We start from the raw sequence: 17,755 nt of genomic DNA on the forward strand, positions 1-17,755 counted from the left end.
CACAACACGCATATCAGGTGACTCAAAATGTTGCCACTTTGTGCATATCCTAAAATGACCACAAAAGCACCATGAGTATAATTTGGGGACCCCACAGAAATTTTAGTAAGCATGAGAATTTGTAATTATAGACTCTGTGAAAAATGTGGATCCTCTATACTGATTTTACTTATTTTCCCTAGGGGAAAAAAAAGTTTGTGTCTTTGGAAATTGAAATATTTACTTTATTGAATTGCTCTCTTTTCTGTCCCAACTTGATTTTGATGTGGTTGTGTGCTTTGTGGTGATTTGGCCTAGGGAGAAAGTGTTTAAATGAGACTGTAATGAGAAGTCTGTTTCTTACTTTTAAATAGGCTGAAAAAGGGTACCTCATGAGAAAGCACAAAATAATTTCTCAAAATCACCACCAAATGTCTGTCTCCCATAGAGCCTTGAAGTTCAAGAAATTTTCCTATGTAGTTATTGCAATGTCAGTATTACATAGATATTACCACATCAACAATGATATAAACTCAAGAAAAGAATATTTTGGGCAATTATGTAAACTTGAAATAAAAACAACATTTACTAATCTGTCTTTGGACAATTGGCTTACATGTTTGATACCTCTGATTCTAATTATTAAAAAAGCTTCATATATTGAAGTGATCTCCCTAGGATTTAATGAGATGATTCACTTTAAATCATATCTAATGACTGCCACAGAGTAGTCAGTAAATTAATGTCATACATTCTCATATACAATAACTAAGTCTTATACCTATGAAAAGGCATAATACAGAAAAAACTCTCTTGCCACAAAACAAAGTGCATATTTCTAAATGTTAAAATCTTTAACAAAATGATTTACATCTCTTGAGTAAAATTTAAAGGAAAGAAAGAAAGAAGACTCTTACTGTTTATCACTTGTTTTTCCAAATGCAGTGGTTTTATGAGTGAACTCCGTGGTTGTGAGGGATGCTTAACGCCATCTGAAATACATCAAGAAATAGACCAGCTTCTTAACATAAAATGAAATCAAGATAAAGGGTTATTGCTTTAAAAAATGTAAAATTTTAGCAAACTTCAACTCAACTTGGCATAACATTCTGTTAAATCACTAATAGAGAATTTTGTCGAAGGACTCAGTTGACAGGTGTGGCAAAACAACTTTCTGAAAGTGAGAAAGTATGGCCTTGGGCAAACCACCTTGACATGGAAAATTTCGAAAACATCAAACACAACACGAACGTTTTTCACTTTCTTGAGTCACTTTAGTCGAACTATCTGAGCTCTCATCAAGGAGTGCTTTTTGGAATTAACAAGGGTCGCCATGCCTAAAGCCATGTAATAGCAAGCCAGAAAGACAAAAACAAAATCACCAATAGCAACAACAAGAAAGGAAAAACCCAAGGGAAAATGCAGCATTTTTCCTTTTATCTATTAACAACTAAACAACTATGAGATATAGTAAGATTTTTTTTTTCCATAAGAAGTCCAATGGAAAAAAATGAGATTTTTTCTGATAATTAATATTTGAAAAGAGATTTTTCCAAGACTTCATTGTAATGTCTTATAATGCAGAAACATATTAACAGAGAATAGTTAACAATGGATTGATTAAAATAAAATGAATTTTCTGACCTAATCTTTCAAAAGGCAGTGAAACTGGCATTTACCATAATTCTAGTCTAACATAATTCACTCATTTGGAAGAAACACCAGGAAAGTTTAAGAGATTTTGAGATGTAGCGTATTGTACCTTAACAACAATGAAAGAAACACTGCATCTGTTTTAGTAAGAAGTAACAATTTTATGGGTAGTATACAAATATATTTAATTAAATGAAATGCAAATGAATTATAACAGAAACATTTGTTGTTGTATTTTTGGGAAAAAGAGTTATTAAATTAGAAGCATGAGGTTTATTTTAACTGATTCTTTATCACTGCAAACATCCATCTTCCCTGAAAAAAAATGAAAATTGAAAGTAAATGGTTTGATTAGTTCAGTCAATGCAAGCACCGTCTTTATTATTTTGTATGGTTCAGATCCGAGAAATGATGGGGAAAGAAGGGGTATTTCGGGGCAAGCATAATAATTCCATATATGACAAATGAAAAAAATGTGATGGAAATAGAACAACACCAGTATAATAGAATCTGTGTACTCTTTTATTTTTTTTAAATCCAAGGGAGTAAATTTCAGGAATAATCAAATATTAACTAATTTAAAGATTTATATTCTAGAAGACATTAAACAACAAAGACAGCAATGGCTCTATTTCCATCTCAAACTGGAATGTTTCCTCTTAACCTGCTTTAGCTTTTCAATGCAGCATGGAAAGATTACTTCCAACTCCTGTTCACCTTTTTAAAGTGCACCTGAAAAATGAAGTTTCATAAAGATTTTCTTGGTTCTTTCAAGTTTTACCTTTTCAAGAATCTGTGTTGGACATCACTGCCTTTATGTCAGGTAGCTTGTGGCTACAGCAAAATAGAAACTGCTGATGGAATTGCTGACCTGAGTTAAATTTTTGTTCACTGAGCCTCAGAGAGCTATATTGGCACACATACTGGGTTTTCATATCAGTCTGATATGCTTTACTGAGCCTTTTTGTTTATTTGCTATCCTCTCTCTGACTTACTCTGAACTATGTTTCACTCAGATGATAGAAAGTAGTTTGGAGCTAAGCAGCGATTTCGGTAAAATTGAAATGGTTTCTGTCCTTGGAGCACTTTTTGAAGCTGGGCTAATAATTCATATTGCAAAATTCCTCCATTTGGTGCCACTTTAGTCCCTTGGATCTAGTCAAGAAAGTCAGGCTAAGTGCTTGTGTTAAAATAAATGCTCTGTCGTTTCCCCAATTCCCTTCTGAACCATAGCTATTTGAAGGGACTTCTCAATAGGAGAAATCCACAAAAATCAGAATCCAAGCAGAGGCATCTTTTTTATGATCCTTTAAAGAGGCAGTTCCCATGTTAGAAAATGTGACTGACCCAAGGCTGCCTCCTCTGCTTAACCCTAAGAATGTCTCTGCTACCAAAAATATTATGTAGGAATTGAAATAAACTTACTAGACTAGTAGAAATGGTTTTAATGTTTACTTTTAAGGTGTCCTAAAATGGCAAACAATGTGGCATTTTCTGAGGAAGAAAGTAAATGACATTTTAAAAATCACTAGATTGAAGTATTACTTTCTTAAAATAAAAATATTTCATATTGAAAATTCTTGATGTGTTGGCTATGAAAGCTGATGTAAATGTAAAAAAATGATAAGCATGTAAATGTGGATATTTAGGGACATGGAGGAATAGGCAAGATTTTTAAATTATATCTTTTCCTGTATTATAATTTAAGGATTATAGGATGCCAATATCAGAAGTATAATAAACAATGTTCACATGTTAATGCAAAAAACTTGGACTAATACCTTTTTAAAAAATTTGAATCAAATACAGTTTTAATCATGTTTTCTTAACATATTAGGCTAACAATTTGTTTTCAGGACCTTAAGTTTATCTTTCTGTGAAAAAAGGACAATATATTTTAATATTCTGCCAATTAAAGTCTTGTAGAGACAAAATTGAAGTGACTTCATGTCAATGTACTTTTAAATTATAGATGCATATTAACATAAAAGATGAAATTAGAGTCCTCTCTCTGTTCTCTCTGTCTCTGTTTCTCTCTGTTCTCTGTCTCTCTCTCTGTTTCTTTCTCTCACTCTGTCTCTGTCTTTCCCTCTTTGGTTTCTTTCTTCATAATGATGCTAATGTAGCAGAAGGCCCCATAGAGTAAGCTGGACTATTGTATTAAAAAACACATTTTGGCACTTAAGTGATTTGCAAGTAAAAGAACATAATTTTTTTTTTTTTATTAATGATGCCACTGAAAAGCAAGTTTTGATGCTGTGTAATAATACTCAAATTTTGGTTAGAATAAGAACCCTTACACAGTTACCTAAGGACATGTTGTTTTCAAAATATAAAGTAAATAATTTGCCAACTTAGATTTAACACAGTCAGAACATTTGGTATCAAATTAAAATCTTGAATTCTGCCTAGTCATGAATGCATTAATAGGATTGATTGCCAAAATTAAAGCTAATCTATAAAAAGACAGATAATTAAGGTAATTAATTCTATAACAAAGTGCTCTACAAAGTAGGCTTTAATTTCATTCTCTCAGGAGAAAGCAAGAAAATCACTTGAGAATTCATTTTGAAGGCCCATGTTTGCTACTTGGGAAATAATTTAAAAATATGTTACAGTATTCTTGTTTAAACTATTAGCTTTCATTTTTTTAAATATTTTATTCTTAACATTGATATTTGTGACTGTTTTATCTTGGCTAAAGAGAGTGTAAGACATGTATAAAGTTACCCTAATGTCTGAAAAAAGAGGACAAGGTCATCCGTTTAAGCGTGAAAAATATGTATCAATATATAACACTAACGTCTTTAAACTCAAATTGTAAAATATAACTTTCAACTAACCTGTCATGGACTGGATGTTTATGCCACTCCATAATTCAAATATTAAATCCCTAATCCCAAATGTGATGATAAGTGGAAGTGGTGCCATTGGGAGGTAGGTTTAGAGGAGATCATGAGAGTGGAGCCCATGATGAAAACAGTGGCTTTAAGAGAAGAGCAAGAGACGTGTGTGTGTGTGTGTGTGTGTGTGTGTGTGTGTGTGTGTCTGTCACTCTCTCTCTCTGCCACGTGAAGGCACAGCAAGAAGACAGCCACCTGCAAGCCAGGAAGAGACCTCTCATCAGGTACCAAATCAGCTGGTACCTTAAACCTGGACTCCAGAAATGTCAGAAATACATTTCTGTTGTTTAAGACATCCAGTGTACAGTATTTGGTTATAGCAGCCCAAGGTAACTAAGATACAAGCTAATACTCTTTTTTTTAATAACTTCGTTTTAGAATTCAGGGCAGGAGCTGGGCGCGGTGGCTCATGCCTGTAATCCCAGCACTTTGGGAGGCCGAGGCGGGTGGCTCACGAGGTCAAGAGATCGAGACCATCCTGGTCAACATGGTGAAACCCCGTCTCTACTAAAAATTCAAAAAATTAGCTGGGCATGGTGGCGCGTGCCTGTAATCCCAGCTACTCAGGAGGCTGAGGCAGGAGAATTGCCTGAACCTGGGAGGCGGAGGTTGCGGTGAGCCGAGATCGCGCCATTGCACTCCAGCCTGGGTAACAAGAGCGAAACTCCGTCTCAAAAAAAAAAAGAATTCAGGGCAGGAAATATTTACCTTTTCCTGCTAATAATTAAAAAAAAAACAAAACAAAAACTGTCACTTAAAATTGCAGATACATATTCGGTTTCAATCTGATCTTTCCTAAAATTCCAATAACGTAAGATAAAGGAGGTATTAAAACAGTAGGCTGAGGAGGGGGGCAAAATTTACAAAGGCAAAGAGACAAGAAAAATAAGTATCATAAACAAAATCCTGGAAGCTGGTGATAAATGCACAAATGGTAATTCATTTAAGCTGGCAGGGAAAAAGTCTGCATTGCAGTATCCCAGAAATTCACAGAAATTTCTGCCACCAATAATCTTGAAAATGTGGACATATGTGAATTAAAACTTCCTTGCCTGGTGCATTTAGGTTGGAGGTTTATTCTCCGGAGAATTTGAACAGCAGGTATCCTGCTGAAGACACTAAACACTGCTGATGGCAGCAACGCAGGCTGAAAACAGGGAAATTAGAAAAGAGTCACACCATGAAAGTTGAGGGGCCAAGCATTTTTGTGCTCAGCTCCGTCCAGTACTAGACACCCAACTCTTCACCCACAGGGAGGTCAATGGAGGAATTCTCTTCAGGAAATTAATGAGAGATAATGAATCACAGCTAGTTTTAGTCAGGGTCCAGTCCAGGAAGATTAGTCTTTACAAGTGTTCACCTATACTCACACAGAGTCTCTGGAAAATTTTAGAGTTCTTCATTTGCAACTATGGGCAGAGAACCAGGAATCACTGGCCAATTGAAAAAAGCCTCTAAAATGAAAAAACAATTAACACAAGGAAAGAACACTGAGGAAACAGATAATGTATGAAGCAGAAAAACAAAGGGTAAAAAATACTTAATTTCCTCAAAAAGGAGGGATATTAAAGGCTCTATAGAGTAAAACATTCAGAGAACATTTAAAGATGTCTTTGAAAGTGAAACATGATCGGAGTAATGAAAAAACGTGAAGATAGTGGTTGGCACATAAAGTTGAGAATATATGCCACACTAGAGAATAAAACTACAAAGAAATTTAAAAGAGGAGTGAGGAGACAAGAAAATTAGGGAACAGGTGCAGGAGTTATATCATGTCATTAATAAGAAATCCAGAAAGACAGAGCGAAGAACATGATAGAGAAGGCATTTTCAAGAAATCTTGTTTTATTACTGCAATTAAAAGACATATGTTTTTGAATAAAATTGCCCACCACTAAGTGTCAAGCAAATGAATAAACAAAGAAAAACCTACACTAATGGAAAATGTGACAACATTAGAACAAAACTAAACTCATCCAAGTTTTGAGAGAAATCCCTAAAGTCTGTCAGATTAGGGGTAAAAGTAGCACATTGTGCTACTTCCTACCAACACTAAAAGTAAAGAAACAGTGAAACATATTCTTTAAAATTTCTATGGGCAATTATTTTCAGTCTATAGAGAGGCAATCTATCAATCTAATTTACTGACTCATTTATGCAGTTAGCCAAGTATTCTTGAAAACCTTTTATGCCTCAGGCATTCTTCTATGTACCAAAGAGGTGACAGATTCTAAAATAGAGAAAAAGAAAAACCCCACTTTAAGTAGCTTATATTCTAATAATGGTGACAAAGTAAACAGAAAACATTAAGTGAAAATATCAAATTTTAGATCTTAATAAGTGCCAAGGAGAACAAATAAAGTAGACCAAAGAGACCAGGTGCTAACATTTTAACTTCAAATATTTGATCTGCAATGTGTTTGTAAGCAGTTTCTCTCTGTACAATTATCAAAATTTTTCCCTATTAGGAACCAGCAACTTATTTTTTATGTCTATTTTTCTTTTGAAGTAAGAACTGGACAAGATACTGAGACCTCATCTCAAAAAAAAAAAAAAAGTCGGCCAAAGAAATATAAATTATGTAGGTGAAGGGGCTTGAGGGTTTAGATAGGGTGTCTGAGAGAGTCTTCCCAGAGAGTGGGTTTCTGAGTTAAAAAAATGAAGAAGATAATCTAATAATAGAGTGTTTGGAATAAGAGCATTTCAAGGAGACCTTTTCGTAGGTCTCAACAACCTTGAAGTTGTAACACATTTAGCATATTCAAGGTAGAGTCAGAAGCCAGTATGCTTGAAGCAATTGAATGAATGAGAGAGGATAAAGAAGAAATCAGGAAACTAAGAAGAGGAGGGTGGGTAATGTTCCATATTGAAGATCACAGAAAAAACTTCAAGTAAACTCTAAGTGAAATGGACAGCCAGAAGAAATGTTTTAAGAATTTTTAGACAGAATATGACATAATTACTATGACAAGGACAAAATCAAGAAGATCAGGTAAGAGGCTATGGCAACGATTCAGGCTAGAATAAAGGTGTCATGACTAAGTGGTGGAAATGTGGGCGAAGAGGAATGGATGAATCCTCGCTATTGTAAAGCTAAGGTTTTCAGAATTTGCTTATAAAGTGAATGTAGACTCTGAAAACAAGAAACTTGTCAAGAATAATGCCAAGATTTTTAACCTGAATAACTGAAATAATAGGGTTGCCCTTTAGTGAAATGGAAAACTCAAGAGAGTAGAAGAAAAATAAAATAGTACCTAAAGGAAAAAATAAAATCAGAATAATTATACATATTATATATAACATATGATATGTATAATTATATATTACAGTTTAATATATATTTCATTTATACACACATATATACAGGCATTTATGCACACACATAATTTTGGAAGTAGTTGAATAATCCTTCTATTTATCTTCATGAATTAGTGAAACTTTAGTAGTAGATAACACTGCAATTTATAAAGCCTCTGCTGAATGTAACATACTATGAAACATGATTCAGTGCAGAAAACCCAACAAAGTTAACTAGATAATCATATAATAAAATATAGAACTAATGACTTAAATATAATAGGACTAAATCATACCATATCAAATATAACCAAATTTGACCCACTGATTTTTCCAACATATTTTCAAAAATTTTTCTCAAAAACATACTATTAAAATCATTTAAATCTGAATGTATCTCAGAAAACCAAAACACAAAGCCAGAGTTGTACATTCATAAAGTATATCTCTATTATTACAAAGTTTTTTGATTGTTTATGAAGATATTTTTGATATATCTTTAATGTATTTTCTTTAGCTATAACCATTAACCATAAAAATTCTAGTATCTTATTTAAATGCAAAATGGTAGTAATAGGTTTAAAACAGGTAAAACATTAAGCTTCCTTATCACAGTCAGTTTTGGACTTTGGCATCCAAGTAAAAGTAGAGACATCACTGCTCCCTAATAAGCAGTAGAAGTGTTTAAAATATGTTTTAAAAATTATCTTATAGCCTGTCTGCTCTTCTACTGGGTGGAGGTAAACAATCAAAAGCAGTTTGCAGAGATGATGATACACCCTACTATATGGTGGCTGCCAATCAGGTGAACTGGAAACTAGCTCTTATTAATCCCCACCTAGGTAATGGGAACAATTTAGAGTAGTATGGAGAGTCATATAATCCCTCTGACCTAAAATCAAGACCTCCATTTAGGCCATGTTCTCAATAGGACACAAATTCCAAAAAATCTTGCAGAACTGTGGAAAACAAAACTTGCACATTTGAATTTTTGCTCCTTGTGGAACAGAGCTTATGAGAATATGTACTGAAGGTTTCCTGGAGGATTCAGAATCACAATTCCTCATTTATGTCAGGTATGAAAGCCAAAATTCATACTTCCTGTGTGAGCTGAGACATCCCAGTTCAAAAAGTTATAAATAAACTCTTAATTTGTGAGAGCACAGACACCAGGCAGAAGCAGTCAAACACCCTCCATTCACTTTCATAAAACAACTCTTAAATGATTTTTTAAACTATTGTTTCAAGAAAAATAGTATTAAAAATTATAAAATACCTAAGGAAAAATCCATCATTAATGATTAGCCACTCTGTTAAAAAAATCAATGCAACATTAAAATACTAGAAGAATATCAGAAATGGAATCTATATTTCTGTTATATATATTAAGATTTAAGGATATGTCAAATAAAAACAAATCTGGGCTTAAAGAGAAATCTTATTTGAAAAAGTATTTCAGTAGGGGAAGGAAGGCTCATGTAATAATGAGGCATTTATACTGTAAGCCAGCAATGTCTCAGGGAATGGGTGGGTATGGGCTGAGCTTTTATGAGTAGAGAGCTTGGAAAGATGGTTGTAGAAAGAGTAAGGGAAATGCTGAAGACTATCCAGGGAGCTCCTTGAAACATAAAACAACTGTTAAATATTGCAATCAGAAAAGTGTGTGATTAGGTACAGGGTACTACGCCTGAGATGAAGTCTGTGTCTGAGATGGACCAAACAAATATTAATGTGGCAAGTTCACATGAATTCCAAGGCTCAACTGTCCTACTCAAGCCAGCTGAAAATTATGTCAAGCACAAAGTTTAATCAGGCTAGTCAGAGGAGTTTAAAACTTTGGGGAAATTATAAAAGATTATCAAATTTGATGTGTAAGTTTATAAAGAATTAGAAAGTACTTCTATAAATGAATGACACATTTAAAAATATTTAAAGAGCAGAATAGACACTTCTGAAAAGAGTGTTAACTAGAAAATAGAGAATTAGAAAGAAACAGAAAGCAAAAATATATTAAATGGGTAAGGGTCATGGTGAATAAAGTGAGAAATTTTAACTTACATTTAACTGGTATTCTCTAATGTAAAAATAAAGAGAATGGGTGAGAAACAGAACTTGAAAAGATACTACCTGAGAATTTGACTCAAATGGTAAACAAGACAAATCCTAAATTCCAGAAAACACAAAAAGAAGCAGAATAAAAATATCAATTCCTAGATATATCTCTCTATCTGCTAAACAGTTAATACATCTAGAAAGTCATATAAGAAAGAAATAACAGATTACCTGGAAGGAAATACCAATTAGGTTAGTAGGTAATTCACAACAACAAGAACAGCAGAAAAGCAGAAAATGCTTAATAAAAAATCCATTAGAAAAAAAATCATATTCAACCTGTAGTTCATTAGCTAACTAAATAAAAACAAAGGTAGAGGTAAGATATTTTGAAATTAATGAAAATCTAAGTTTACTACCAATACTCATTTAAAATATGTCTAAACATAAGATTCAAAAATAAGAAAAATACTTACAAAAGAACTTCTGAGATATAATAAATATTTAAGAAAATGAAAATTACAGGTATGTCTAAGTAATTATTGGATATATAAAAAGTGATAAATATCTAAATAAGAGGGTTAAGGATATATACAAACTGATAACAAATATCTAAATAAGAGGATTAATCAAAATAGCCTTAAAAACAATAAAACAAAATAGTCTTAAAATGCTAGATAATAATAGTATACATTTAGTAAAATCTTAACTGTAGAATAAAATATGCATCAAATTTAGGCTTTTAAATATATGTATATTCAATTTCTGGAGGAATCATTAGAAGAGTAGAATGTAAAAATTCAAATAAACTAGCAAAGAATGAACTTTTTGATCCATCTAACAGATAGTAAGAAAAGTAAATGTAATAATGTCATGACAGTTTCATCACCAAAATTTAGCAGATAGCGAGGGAAGTTGCAATGGAAAACTAATGATTCACTGGGCAAAAAACACTAAGCTTTTAAAGTTACAGGAACAAGGATTGTACTTAGCCAAGTACTGAGTCTCAAAGGAAATAAAAACTTGTTAGTGCATCTCTGGTTGCCCTTTTCAGTTCTGTTTTGTGCTCAGATATTATTAGATCATACTTCATCATACTTATCAAGTGACTTCATACAATGTTGATAGCCTTTGAAATTGTTTATCTTCACAAGGTAACACTGTCTCTTTTCCATTAGGGTAAAGCCAATTCTCAATTAAAAAGTCAGACACCATTTGTGTCTTTGCTTGTTTGTTTTGTGCTGTTGTGTTTTCTCAGCTCTTTCTCTTTTTAATTACAATTTAAACTAAGATTAGCTCCTCGTGAGGCTTGTTATGTGGATCTACAATGAAAACAGATGCATAGGAAGATCTTGAACATCAGAAAACAAATTTCATAGACTTACAAATCAATATAAATGTACTAACTTCTTGAAATAAAAGATAAAGATGCCAGCTGAACTCAAAAACTAAGTTTTTCATTGCTTAGAGTGAAGCTACTAAAATTATAAAAACACATAGAGTCAAATAACAATAAGTAAAAGAAAAATTATACCAAGAAAATACTGATACTAACCAAAGAATGCTGGAAAATTAATGATGAAAAATAGGTGTTGGTATAAAAGCATTATTTGAGAGACAATGAGTCATTAGTTTCCTAATAGAACTTTCAAGTTAACAGAAAGATATAGTAATAGCAAATTTGTAAATTCTAATAGCATTGTTTGAAAATATACAAATAAAAAATCCAGAAACATAGATTCCCCAAATATCACTTCATCCAATCTTCAAGATGCTTCTTCATCTAAATAGTTTTCTATGCTATTCTTAATGTATGGACTAATTAACATAAATTGCAACTAAAAGCAGGTTTCTAACAACTAAAAATGAGATGTTGACAGTGGGAGGCAAAATATTTGGTAAAATTATTACCTGTAATAAGCGGATACACATGCCATGTGTCTGCTAAGCTAGAAGCTCTGGGGAAGGTGGTAAAACTGAACCTTAGAGGCCGGGCACTGTGGCTCACGCCTGTAATCCCAGCACTTTGGGAGGCCCAGGAAGGCAGATCACTTGAAGTTGAGAAAAGTTTGAGACTAGCCTGGCCAACATGGTGAAACCCCCTCTCTACTAAAAATACAAAAAATTAGCTGGGCGTGATGATGGGTGCCTGTAATCCCAGCTAATTGGGAGGCTGAGGCAGGAGAATAGCTTTAACCCAGGAAGTGAAGGTTGCAGTGAGCCAAGATCACGTCACTGCACTCCAGCCTGGGAAACAGCAAGACTTTGTCTCAGGGGGAAAAAAAAACCCAAAAAACAAAAATACTGAACCTTAGTGTGATGTATTGGTTGTGTTGATTGCTTTGGTCAATTACAGAGAAAAGATAATTCAGCCAGTTTTTGAGGATAAATAAAAAGAAATTAGTGTTTTGTAACACTATGTGCTGAGAATATGAGTTAACCTGATAAATGATTTAAAGGCTAATTTAAATGATTTAGAAGAGCGTGTGCTGGAAAGAAATGGTGTATGTTCTATCAAATGTTTGTACTATTTAAAGTGAGAATAATAAAGAATTTGACCCTAAATTTATTAAATTTATGAGGTCCTAAAAGAAGTACAACTTTTGGGTAAGAAATACTAAAGGCTAAAGCAACTGAATGACCCTTAACTCTTCCTAACCTTGGAAGGCTCTTTAACTAAAACTAATCTCTATAAGAAATTTCTCTGGATTTCTTTAAATTTTAATTTCTGTGGGTACATAGTATGTGTATATATTTATAGGGTGCATGAGATGTTTTGATACAGTCATGCAATATATAACAATCACATCTTATAAAACGGGGTATCCTTTTTTGGATTTTTAACAGACAAATGCAAGAGAGATTTATATCAGATTTTAATTATTTGTCATTTAACATTTTGAACTTTAACCTGCTTTGGTTTGGACTTCTTTTTTTTTTTTTTTTTTTTTTTTTTGCCATAGAGTATCTCAATATACAGCATGACTGTATGAATGGCATTTTTGCAAAACTGATGATGATGATGTCCTTTGGTCTTACTTGCAGAATGTTATTACAGGCCATAGTGGACAATTTGATAATAATTTGAGGAGGGAATAATTCTGGGTGAATTTTCAATCTTGAGTAATATGTAATTTGGAGTGGATTTAATTAATTCAATCTTCTGACTCATGCAGAGACCTCTAGCACTAAAATCCACACTGTCTACTATAAGATTCTATTTTTTCCCTTGTTTATTACCTCATCAATTTCTCCAACTCATACAAAGGAATTAACTACCATGTGGAGAGAAAGGATGATATCCATTGACTCACATCTCTGAAAACAGCTAATTCAGAAACACACCTGGACATAGGAAATTCAATCAATTATTTTCTCCTTCCTCCAACTAAATAAAAAAAAATGAATTGTGTTTTTTTGCATACTCTGCATTTCCCATTAATGGGGTATTCTGTGTAGACCGTTAGTATGATTAGGGAGATCTCAGGCTCATTTGACATTTATCAAACTGTGTCTTCTGGTCTAGCTTTATCAGTCATAGAAATGATCTCTTGGCATTTTATCTGCAGAATCTGCTATTTTACTTCTCAATTTATTCATAACTTGAATAAGGAAGAGGAAAGTTATTTAATGGTTTCTTAGATAAAGACATATATAATGTGAGCTTTAGGTAATCATGTAAATCTTCTATCTTAAGACCTAATCTTTAGGCTGGTAGTTCTGATTTATATTTTACTTGCCATTTGCTCTCTTCTATGCTCTAACTGCATTTCTATAAGTATTTATGGGACATCATCTACACAGATGTCTCATAAACAGTTCAACCTTAATACTTTCAAAATTAAATTCATTCTTTAATGTTTATCACCGTCTATTCCCTGTCTTGCTCATAATCTTCAAAGCATCTAATTAGAGGTTATAGAAAACAATGAGATCTATTGGAACTAGGGCTATTACAAGCATATTCTGTCATAGACCTAAGAGATTTTAGAATTTCAAAGACATGCAAATTCACAATCCAAGTATGATAGGCTGATATAAAATTATTTGGTAATGAATAAATTTGAAGAGATTTTCTTATCAATGAACACCCTCCTTGCACATGTCTTTAAGTTTTTGCATTTGTCTTTAAATTTTAATTTCCTACTAGAATAAGTACCAAGAAAAAGAGGAGTCTATTATTTCATTTGAGATGTACTTCAAAACCTCATCTTAAGACGCTAACATTGTCAGTAAGGAATGATGTTAAGGGTCAAATGCAAGAGTTTCAAAGGAAGCAGAGTTGTGGAGGATGAGGTGAACAATACAGACACTTTATATTGGGTAGAGAAGTGGAGAAAGGAAAAAATACTCCTTATCACATGAAAAAGTCTGGGTTTAGCACAGACAAACATGTAGCCTATGTTATTGCCTTACCATGGCCTCACATGTGAATGATCAAAATATATTCAATTAAGTAATGAGGGAAATATTCGGGGTCATAACTTCCCTTCCACTTAAAAGAAATTTAAATGGAATTTTTTTATTTCTATAATATACCGATATTTGACTTAATTCCTCAAAGGAATAAGACCTCTACCAACTATCCAATCAAACATGCCGAATTGTCTACATGCAGAGAACCATAGGTAGAAGGTTCTTCAATTTGCTTAAGAACTTCTCCAGTGAAGAAAACTAGATAATATTGTGCTTCAAGTATCTTTCATTTATCTTTCCTAAACGTATGTTTCTCATTTTCTAGAATTAATGTTATTCTCTTGAAGTGGTTCTCTCATTCCAGATATCACAGTAGACTCAATGTTAAAGGTTAGCATTGTTAGAACTTGATCTACTCTCAACAAATTCATGGTTTCTTTTTCCTTTGGCATCCAAAAGGCCATTTAGGTTTCAAGCATTCTCTGTTTTCCCCAAAAGTACAAATAAATGAAGGATAATGCCAACTAGCTCTGAAGATTTGTTTTCATTATAGGCGTACTTTTTCTTCATTGAAAGTCTAGGTAGCATAACGGATGATAGTAGAGGCTCTGCACCCAGACAACCTGGGTTCAAACCTGACTCAGCAACTTCCCTTATGTTCTCCAGGAAGCTCTTAAAACCCTTCTCCTTTCTAACATGTAAAGATAATACCAACATTTATTCCATAGGCTTACTAAATACTAAAAAAAAATCTTTTAATATATTAATATTCTGAATGTAATCAGAATCATATAAGTATTTGTTATTATTATAAAGTATTATACTAGAATTAAATGAACATGCTTGAAAAGCAAATTTGGACCAATATTTTTCTGATGAGCATATATTTTGTGATAACCAATAATTTGAGTTATGTAAATAACTATGGCAAAAATTCACATCTCTCATGGAAGTTATGTGGAAAGTTTACTTATGTCACACTGGTTTTATAGGTTGAGCATTACAAATCTAAAAATCCCAAATCTGAAATGCTCCAAATTTGAAACATTTTGTGCACCGACATGATGCCCAGAGAAAATGCTCATTGGAGTATTTCAGATTTTAGATTTTCAAAAATGGGATGCTCAGTCAGCCTTGTATAATGCAAATATTAAAAAATCTAAAATCTGAAACACTTTTTGGTCCCAAGCATTTTGGAAAAGTGATGCTAAACTTGTAATATATTCTGGGCCAATTTAAGTTTGAGGATGACACCTTCTGTATCTTATCTATGTCTCTCAATTTTTAATGACATTGCTAGAAGGTCAGGACTGCCTGTACAGTTAAAGTCACATCTTTGCTGGAACACTTCAAAACATCCAGACCAAAAAAAAAAAAAAGGCTTTTGTTGTTTTGTTTTGTTTTTCAGGAAAGGGGCAGAGAGGTAGGGAAATGCTTAGCAGGTTTGAAGCTCCTTGGTAAAATAATATAAATTTTCTAGAACAATTCATTGGAAATTTTCTAGTGAGCATTATATATTTATTATATTCTAGTTCTGATAATCAATGCTATTAAAATCATTAAGCAAATATTCATGTAACGAATTATAATAGTGACTAGACACTCTTCTTTCATTTATTGACAGAGCTGGCTAAATACATAATGGAATTATTTAGGATTGTTGACTTTACAGTTTGAACATTTAATTAATCTTTGAATAATATACAGAAGAAAAAGGAGGACCCAAATTCCATCCCACTGCCATCTGGCTTGAGAGGATAAATGTCACATGAAATTGGCATACTCTTGCTTAAGATAAATCTCTACCCTTTTTGTAAATTCTAAACCATGTTGTCTTCATAAGCACAGAGTGAAGAATGATCTTCAAAATATATTTTTAGAACAGAGAATGCCAGACTAGATAAATCACCAGTGTTATACCAAATGACATAGTCTATCTTCCCAAGTAACAGGGTAATAGGTGATATTTTAATGTTCTCACTGAGGGAAATGAGCAAATGCTACCTATCCAGCCTCAAGTGTTTATTATTCTAGAAGGATGAGTCAGAATGTTAGTGGAACAAAACTCACATAAAGGTGATTTTTTAGTTATTTGATATGCCTAAAGTTGTATTTTATTTATATATTTTGAAACATTTTATATTACAATTCAGAATACATTGTTAAATTATGTAATTATATTTTTAGAATCATCCAAACATTTCTATATGTGATTCTATAATACTGTACATAGTATATATACAGTATTATAGAGCATGAAAGTATAATCAAAATTTTAAATTAGCAAAATATCTACCTTTTAATTAATATGTATTTTTATTGCCCATATCAATCTATATCTTTCTTAATATATTTTATAGATAAGATTGCACAGCTCTTTCAAAACCTGAATTTAAAAGAATATTTAATGGATTAAAAAAGTACAATCCACTGATAGTAGCATACTTATAACAATATAAGGATTTATGTACATATATATATAGATATACTCAGAAAATAAAATCACATATAACCCAGGTTTATAGAAGTATCTTGTGAGTTTATCACTCAGAGGTAAGTATAATGTATACTTTTATGTGTTTACATAATATAGGTAAAGAATATCTATAGAATATATTCACATACACACAGTATAAATATATGTATACAAAAATTATAACATACTGTATTTTTTCTCATCAGTTAGCATATTTTGGATTTCTTTTTATTTATTAGTATCTGTAGAATGTTTTCATTATTTTTACTAGTCTTAAAATTTCATTATTTCATCATCATTTGTTGAGTAGGGAATTACATATAATTAATATTATTTTCTTGATATGTAGCCATTTACATATTTAGATATAAAGTGTAAAGTGTTAGTGAAATGTAGCACAAAGTGAGTGCATGAAATAATAAAGATTGTGCTAGGTTATTGCCCTATTTGTAGTGTTCATTGCCTTCAAAGAAAAACAAAGAAGGAATGAAGCCATTATTTTATTGTTCTTTTAATGGCTAAAATATAGCTGTCAGACATAAAACTTTCCACAATGGATACTCTGGTTTCAGGTAGTTTAAAACTCTATATTGTCAATAAACAAAAGTACTTTTTTGACAAGAGAGAAAATATAGAGGAGGAGATAATGGATAAAAGAGTCAGAAAGAAGATAAATAGTTATGCTTACAATGAGGATTGAACTTTAAAAGTCCTAAGGACTAAGAATACATCACATTGATATTTTGGTCATTTTCTTAGGATCTTCCACCATAGTTTTTCTTCTGGGTTGTCCCCAAGCAGCCATAATTTCTGTCTAATTCAGTCCTATTGTCAGCATCTCCATCACTTTACTTCCTTCATTTATCCTTTCATTCCAAAAAAGAACACTCAAAGTCCTGTTAGACTCTCAGTAACATTTCAGAGTGTTCAATATCTTCCCAAATATTACAGTTTTGTGAAAAAAATGGAAAATGGTAAC

General features: G+C 32.4%; 1 long non-coding RNA gene across 1 annotated transcript in view; it reads right to left on the minus strand.

Annotated features, from left to right (window-relative positions):
- Positions 1-896: 896 nt before the first annotated feature.
- The window catches only part of LOC135268968 (uncharacterized), a 29,220-nt gene continuing 12,361 nt past the window's right edge, over positions 897-17,755 (minus strand). The window contains exon 3 of the long non-coding RNA XR_010337299.1: positions 897-971. This is a non-coding gene — a long non-coding RNA (uncharacterized LOC135268968). The remainder of the gene's footprint in view (positions 972-17,755) is intronic.

The sequence above is a fragment of the Aotus nancymaae genome, unplaced genomic scaffold, assembly GCF_030222135.1.
Source record: "Aotus nancymaae isolate 86718 unplaced genomic scaffold, 86718_ANA_hifiasm-v0.15.2.pri h1tg000048l, whole genome shotgun sequence".
Lineage (NCBI taxonomy): Eukaryota > Metazoa > Chordata > Mammalia > Primates > Aotidae > Aotus > Aotus nancymaae.